General features: G+C 39.6%; 1 pseudogene; it reads right to left on the bottom strand.

Moving 5' to 3' along the window:
- Window positions 1-1,340: 1,340 nt before the first annotated feature.
- Window positions 1,341-6,351, bottom strand: LOC147930321 (uncharacterized; annotated as a pseudogene).
- Window positions 6,352-8,134: the final 1,783 nt, after the last annotated feature.

Below are 8,134 nucleotides of genomic sequence, written 5' to 3'. Positions count from 1 at the left end.
CACAATCTCAAAGTATCATGGGGTCCTCTCTGACATCCTCATTCTATCCCTTTCCTTTTCAAGTTTCACTTGTATTTCTGTTCCTAAAGCATCAAATGTTTTGGCTGACTCCCTAGCTAAGCATGCTCTTTTGATGTATGCTTCCAGCTTTCCCTAATTTTACCGAAGTATTTGGTTGCCCAAAACGAAAGGAAAACAAAAAGACATTTTTTTTGTGATACCGAGAAAAATATATATTTATTATTGGATTAAAAAAATTTGTACTATGACCTGTTCTCTTATCGTCTATTGAAAGAGGAGAGATGCGCCTAAACATTCTAATGATGGAGAAAAATTTGGGCTATATTAATTTATATACCCAGAAGACTCAAAAATTAAGAATATAGCTGTAATTTTTGTATAATTAGTTCTCTCTCCTTAATTTGTGTAATGTGGACGAAATTGCCCTTTCCATGTTAACAATTTGTTTACCGATATAACAAAACAAATATCAATATTTTATCTGATTTTAACGATATTATTTATTAAATATCTGGATTAAAACATATTAGAAAATACATGATTATCTATTGAGTTAACATGATAACAATACCTTCTCTGTTTGTTGATATTGAATCTCTAATACCTTCTCTATTTCTTCTACGAACTTAACGACAATAATTAAATTATCAAAGTAAATTAACATGATAATAAATAAGATAACTGATATGAATAACATTATCAAAATAATTTAATATTTATTACGTTCTCTGTAGGTTGATATTGAATCTCTAAACCTTCTCTATTTCTTTTACAAACTTAACGATATTAATTAAATTATCAAGGTAAATTAACATGGTAATATATACGATAGCTGATATAATATGTTTTATCAAGGTAAATTTTATAATTTATGTGATAAACACAATCAGTTATCTTGTTAACTCGGTATACAAGTTATTTGCTAACATGGTTTCTTTGATAAAAATTATAATAACAGGTACATATATAATTGTGGACTATATTAATAACAATAAGATTATTTTAATTATTTAATTAAAAATGTAAAACACATTATATCACGATAAGTTACAATTATGTGACAAACTTAGACTTATTGTGTAAATCATGAAGTATATAATATATCTAATATAATTGATTTTTATTAAACGTAATAAATATTAAGTTTATTGATAATGTTATTCATATCAGCTATCTTATATATATATATATATTTTTTTTGAATTGAATGTAAAATTAATTCAAACCAAAAAAGACTGTTTTACAATGACTGTTACCATTTTTTGAGTTTGCTTAAACAAGACCAAAAAAGAGAAGACAAGATTTACATCAGAGATTATTCAAGTAGGGCGAGTGGCAAACCATAAGGTCAGCCCATCGTCATAAGAGTAGTTTCCCCGATTGCGGATTGAAGTGAACCGGTTGCGTACTGTCTTGTCAATGAGCTTGACCAGACGAGAAGAGGGTAGGGGAGTTGCTCCATGTCTTCGCTTGTTGCGTTCATGCCAGAGATGATAGACAGTGGTTTGGTAACTATAACGAATAGTGAAGAGACGGATCCTATCCATGTTGGTATTGCTGAGTGTAGCCTGAAGTGTGTTCCAATCAACTGTGAAAAGGTTCCCAAGGAGTCGAGTCGCAAGTGGTGCCCAGACGGCTGCAGCATACGGACAGGAGAAGAAGAGGTGATCACGGGTTTCCATAGAGCCACAGAAAACACAATCTGTTCGTTGATTGGTATTCCATCGTTGCATACGGTCACCCGTAGAAAGTCGATTCTTAACAGCCAGCCAGGATACAAACGCATACTTGGGGGTTGCATACGTAAACTAGACACTTTTAGACCAAGGTTCCGCCGGCTGAGATTCACGAAGCAGAGTAATGGTCTCCTGAGTTACGAACTTCTCGCGATAGGTATTGTGTTGACCCTTCCATATGGAGATATCCTCAGCTGCAGTGAGAGTGAGAGCCGCTAGTTCAGTTTCAATGGTATTGAGAAGGGCACAACGATGCTGTCGCCTACGGTGGTCCTCTTTGGCCGTTGCCACGGTTGCAGTCAAAGGAATGCCGAGTTCAATATGTCGGTTACTGCCAGTGATCTCTTGGAGACAACCCAAGCTACTCCAATTGTCATACCAAAACGATGCTGATGTCCCATTATTAACCTGCACTCTGTAGAGCTGCTTCGCAAGTGATCTATACTTTAAAAGCTTTCTCCACATCCATGATCCCATACTAGTAGTAGATTTGAGTTCCCAAAAGGATCTGTTTTTGAGTAGAGTGACAGAGATCCACCTGTTCCAGAGAGAATCCCGTCCAGACATTATTCGCCATATGAGTTTAAGACAGCTAACCTTATTGGCAAGACGGAGAGATTGGATTCCCAAACCCCTCTCTGCTTTTGGTCGACAGACTTCTTTCCAAGAGACCTTTGCCTTCTTGCCACTCAGCTCAGGACCAGACCAGAGGAAAGCAGAGCATAATTTGTCTATCTCCGTTATACACCAACTAGGGAGACGATATGCAGAGATCCAAAAGTTGAGTGTACCAGAAATTACAGAAGTAAGAAGCTGCAGACGACCTGCATAAGAGAGAGGACGTGCACTCCATGATGTCAGACGTGCTCGGACTTTTTCTAATAGAGGAAGACAATCAGCGGATGACATTTGCTTTGTGAGCAGAGGCAAACCGAGGTAGCGAACTGGAAGCTGGCCATGAGCAATGGGGAACTGGTGGAGAATGTCTAAACGGCATGTATCAGAGATGCCAGCCATGTATATAGTGGATTTTTCAATACTGATCCTCAGGCCAGAGATTGCAGCAAACCGATCAAATATTTCTAGGATACCTTCAACAGACCGTTTTTGTCCATCCACAAAGACCATCAGGTCGTCAGCAAAACACAAATGAGTCAATTGGATAGGTTGACATTTGGGATGGTAACCAATGCGCTTCTCAGCCGCGGCTTTATCAAGGAGTTTAGACAACACATTCATGCAAATGACAAATAGATAAGGAGACAATGAACACCCCTGTCTGAGTCCCCGTGTGCTTTGAAAAAACCCCGCGAGTTCCCCATTTACCTGAACAGAAAATGAGGCAGTGGAGATACACAACCGGATCCAATGAATAAACCTTGCAGGCAACTCCAGCGCTTCAAGGATGTTTAACAAGAAGTCCCATTGCACTGAATCAAAGGCTTTTGAAATGTCGATTTGCATTGCACATCGTGGAGAGATCGTGTCTTTGTGATAGTCTTTAACAACTTCTGAGGCAAGCAAAACATTCTCCAATAACAACCGGTCCTTAACAAACGCAGACTGATTCGTAGTAATGAACTTAGGCAGAAGCACCTTTAGCCGGTTGGCTAGAATTTTCGAGATAACCTTATACAAAACATTGCAACAGGATATAGGCCTATAATCCTTCATGGCACTTGCTGATTCTGTTTTCGGGATTAAAGCCAATATTGTGGCGTTTAGTCCCTTCGGCAGAAACCCCTTTTCAAAAAAGGATTGGATAGCAACAGTGAAGTCATTACCAATTATTGGCCAAGCAGACTTGTAGACCTCAATGGTGTAACCGTCAGGTCCTGGAGCTTTGTTTGATGGCATGGAAAAGAGAACCGCTTTAATCTCTGAAGGTGTCACCCCCTTTATTAGCAATTCCTGATCAGTAACAGAGCACTTAAAGGACAATAAGCGCTGCAAACTGTCTACAGACATTCCACAGTAATCCGCCGGAGAATGTGTGAGAAATTCTTGAAAGAACCTCACAGCCTCCTCCTTAATATCTTCTGGCTGCTGAAGCACAACACCATGTTGATTTGTAACTTCCCGGATAGTGTTCTGCATTTTTCGTTGCTCTGCAGAGCGATAGAAATAAGCATTGTTTTGATCACCCACATTCAACCAGTGAAGCTTTGATTTTTGTTTCATATAGCCTTCCTCCAGCGTTGATAAGAAATCCCATCGCTGGAAGGCCTGTGTTTCGGCTTCCATGCTTTGAGACGTGGGATTGGCTAAAGTGGCGTCCTGTCTACGACAGAGTTCCTCATGAGCATCCCGCGTTCGACAAGTAATATCAGCTAGAGCTTCTTTCCCGAGGAGACGCAACACTGGCTATAAACTCTTGTGTTTCTTGGACAGGCGGAATAGCGCAGAGGTAGAGACAAACAACGGTGCGGAAGTTTGCCAAAACTCCTGCACTTGCATCGGGAACTGTGGTAACGATGTTAGAATGTTTGAGAACTAAAAGGGTCGCCGTTTCTTTAATGGTTCAGCGGCTAAGCAGACTCGACCTCGAGAATGATCTGAGCAACCTCCCGAATCAAACACACAATAAGAGTGTGGATATTTCTGCGTCCAAGCTTGATTTACTAATCCCCGATCCAGCTTTTTACAAATTAAATCACCATCTCTCTTGTTACACCATGTGAACTGCGATCCATGGTGTTTGAGATCAATCATGGAGCAATATCGAACAGCCTCCTGGAAATCCCTCATACCGTAACGTACCACTGGAGTGTCCTCAAATCGGGAATGCTCCACCCCATCAAGCGTTTCATTAAAATCACCACTAATCAGCCATGGCTTATTACAAAACAATGGAGAATCATGATGAGCTCTCATATCATCCCAGAGCTCCTTCCTACCCTCAGCCGTGTTATATGCGTAAACAAAAGAGCATACGAATTCCTCTGTCTCACCCGCAAGAAGTACCCAAAAGGAAATCATCTGACTGCTTTTAAATACCGGAGTTAGTCGTGTTGTTGGACTCCAAAGGATCCATATACGCCCCAACCGGTGATGTTCATAATTTGACATAAAAGACCAATGTGGAAAAACTTTATTTACAAGTGCTTGGGCGTTATTTTCCTTGACTCGCGTCTCCAATAAGCACCCAAACTGCAGAGACTGACTCTGTACCCAACTGCGAATGATCGAGTGTTTTGAAACTGTATTAAACCCACGAACATTCCAGAAGAACCCTGACATTAAGGTTTTTTCTTCAAGTTCTTTTTCTTCCAGGCCGGAACCTGGACATCTTTAGTGGTTTGAGGATCTGTGATAAACTTGTGGGCCGATTTAGAACCATGAGGAAGAGAAGGACGAACACTACTTTCCTCATTTACAGTTCCTTTCACTAGTTGCTCTGTTTTCTCTGTCCGTGTTGTTTTCTCTGTAAGAGCAGTGGAGTCAGAGTTTGGTAATTCTCCTTCCTCCATCCCATCTGAGGGATCCGCCAGTTTCTCTGTGTCCTCTTTATCTCCCAACTCACCCTCAACATCCAAGACTGCGAATCTCGAAGGAGAGACCGTAATGCTATTAGTGGCCTGAGACTTCTGCTCCGGACGGTTACCCTTAGAAGGGGAGACTGAGCACCATTCACCCTCCGGACCGGCTGAACCTTCCACACCTACTGGACTGGTTTCTTGAGCAGTATGAACCAAAACAACTCCCTGGCTTGGGGAAGCAGATTGAGGAGGCACTGAAACTGTATTCACTTGGCTGATATCCGTTCTCGAGACCCGATTTTGAGTGTCGACAAAAGATGTATCAACCACCGGAATTGAGGATTTTGTAGCTTTCACTTGAACTTCGTCAGGTTGTGGATTTGCTGCCTTACAAACCTCCCTTAGGTGACCCCAGTTGGAGCAAGTAGAGCACTTTGGTGGAAGCCACGGGTAGTGAAATTCCACTACTGCATCCACACCTTTTTCAGACTGAAACCGAAAAGACTTAGGAGGATCTTTGGATAAATCTACCTCAACAAACACTTTTGCTTCCCCAAACTGCTTGCATAGGACTGTATCGGGGTGTAACCGCTTGGGATCACCCACAACACTTGCTAGGAACCCTAACCCCTTCCATGTGGAACCTTTTTCATAACAACCCACAATGGAATTGTCTTAATATCTGGCTGGGACTCCTCGATGATTGGCGACCACCGAGAAACAACCATCGGGATTTCTGCTATATTCCACATACCACGCCGTAAAACACGGTCTCTTATCTCCCGATCCCGGATTCTGAACTTAACAGTGGTTTCATTGACTTCAAAAACATCGATCCGCACAGATTTGTCCCCCAGAGGCCAGATCTTGTTAACAATGACATGAATCTTTGCCACATGCGGAGCAGTAGTGGAAAGAAACTTGCCAATCAAAAAATCCTCCCATAGAGGAGCCGCATCTTGAAAGATTTCATCCGGGATTTGAACGGTATGGTTACCGTCGACAACTTTGACATCGAGAGCATGTTTGGAAAGACTTTGAGAATTCTGAACCACCAACGAGTAGAAAACCTTGGATGGAAGTACCGTAGAAGGAACCACCGGCGCGAGAGACATCGGAAACGGCGGCAGAGCCACCAGAAAGCTGGAGCGTGTACCAAAACCCTAGATCACCTTTGGAATCGCCTTTGCCACGTCACCACGTCACCCCCTTTGTTTCAATCTAGGTTAGCTATCTTATATATTACCATGTTAATATACCTTGATACTTTAATTATTATGGTTAAGTTTGTAGAAGAAACAGAGAAGGTAGTAGAGATCCAATATTAACCTACAGAGAAGGTACCTCGAAGCTTGGTTGAGATGGAGGATTCAGTTTCACTCCCACCAAAGAACCACACACAATCATAAGCAGTTAAAATCAAGACAAATTTAATGTTATCAAGACAAATCATCAAACTTTCTATGAAGCCACCTCAACACACGATCCCGTAATTTCTACATTGGGTCACGCCACCTCTTTCTTCCCTGAACTCCAATCCACCACCAAGGAAAATATAATCATCAGTCATCACCACCATCGTTGTTAAATACATCTCTGCCACCGTTAAAATCTATTTTGTGAAAGATTTGACAAAACCACTATTAATCATCACCACCGATAGATTCAACACCATCTCACACAATCATTTTTTCACTGAAACTCAACCATCCCTCCGCCGGAAAACTTAACCACGTACAATCATCTCCATCAACATCGTCTCTATGTCCGGTAAACCAACACTGTCTCAAGTAAATAACATTGTTACAGGCGATTTTTATTGGATTTCACTTTTATGTTGTCATTGTTAATCTAATATTGTTGTGTCGTCAGAAAAATAAAATAGAGTTAATATATTAATCTGTTTATTAACTCTAATAATTTAATTATTACTGGTAATTTATGTATTAACATATTTATTTAAAATGATAATTTAGTTATCACGGTTAACTTATATGTTAGCACTTTAAGTCTTTAAATATGTTGCTAAGTAAATTGTTACCCATAGAGCTGAATCAAACCCAAGAATAATGTGACAGTGGTTATTGCCATCAACGATTCCCATTTCCTTATTTCGATCAATAAACCTCAAGAGCTCATGACTTATTTGATGATGGTGATGTTTTGCCAAAGAAATACTCAAGAGTAGAAAAAAAAAACACATAAAGAGAAGAAAAATAAAGAAAATGTGTACGAGGGTGTAGTTGTCCCATATTCATGTATATATATGTCAAACAGTCACTAGGAGAGAGAATTAATTATTAGATTTTCTAGGGATACAAATTGATATTACTCTTTGAATATTTACGAATCGCATTTCTTGTTTGTGAATAAGTTGAAATAATATTCAACTTACTGTAAAAACAAAATAATAATAATATTCAAGAAGAAGTTAACATTGACGTGGAAGAAATTGTATTCTCTTGCATATGACATTGACGAAGGAAGAAATTGTCTGCCTTCGAAATATTGATTCGACTCGTAAACAAAATGAGAACGGAAATAGAAAGGAAGGGAGAAGAATTGGATAAATGTCTGGTTATGCCCTCCTTTGTTTTTCTCTTCTTTTTAGCCTTCCTCGCAAAGCTTTTTTTTGCTTCTTTTTTTTTTTTTTTTTTTTTTTCGGTTAGGGTTTAGCTTTGCATGCTTATATTCGTTTGCTTCTTCTTTCGGCTTAGGTTTTCATTCTCTTATATAAGGAGACGTGACTTATTATTGTGATTAACATTTGATTATGGAATAAAAATATGAGATGAGTACTCTCAAACCCCAAAATCTTTAATTTGTGTGCTACCCATTACCCATATATAGTTGACGTTGACGTAAAAGAAATTTTATTCACTTACAAATAATTAGTGT

This window comes from Camelina sativa, chromosome 12 (assembly GCF_030686135.1).
Source record: "Camelina sativa cultivar CO46 ecotype springtype chromosome 12, ASM3068613v1".
NCBI lineage: Eukaryota > Viridiplantae > Streptophyta > Magnoliopsida > Brassicales > Brassicaceae > Camelina > Camelina sativa.
This window is presented reverse-complemented; position numbering and strand designations above follow the sequence as displayed.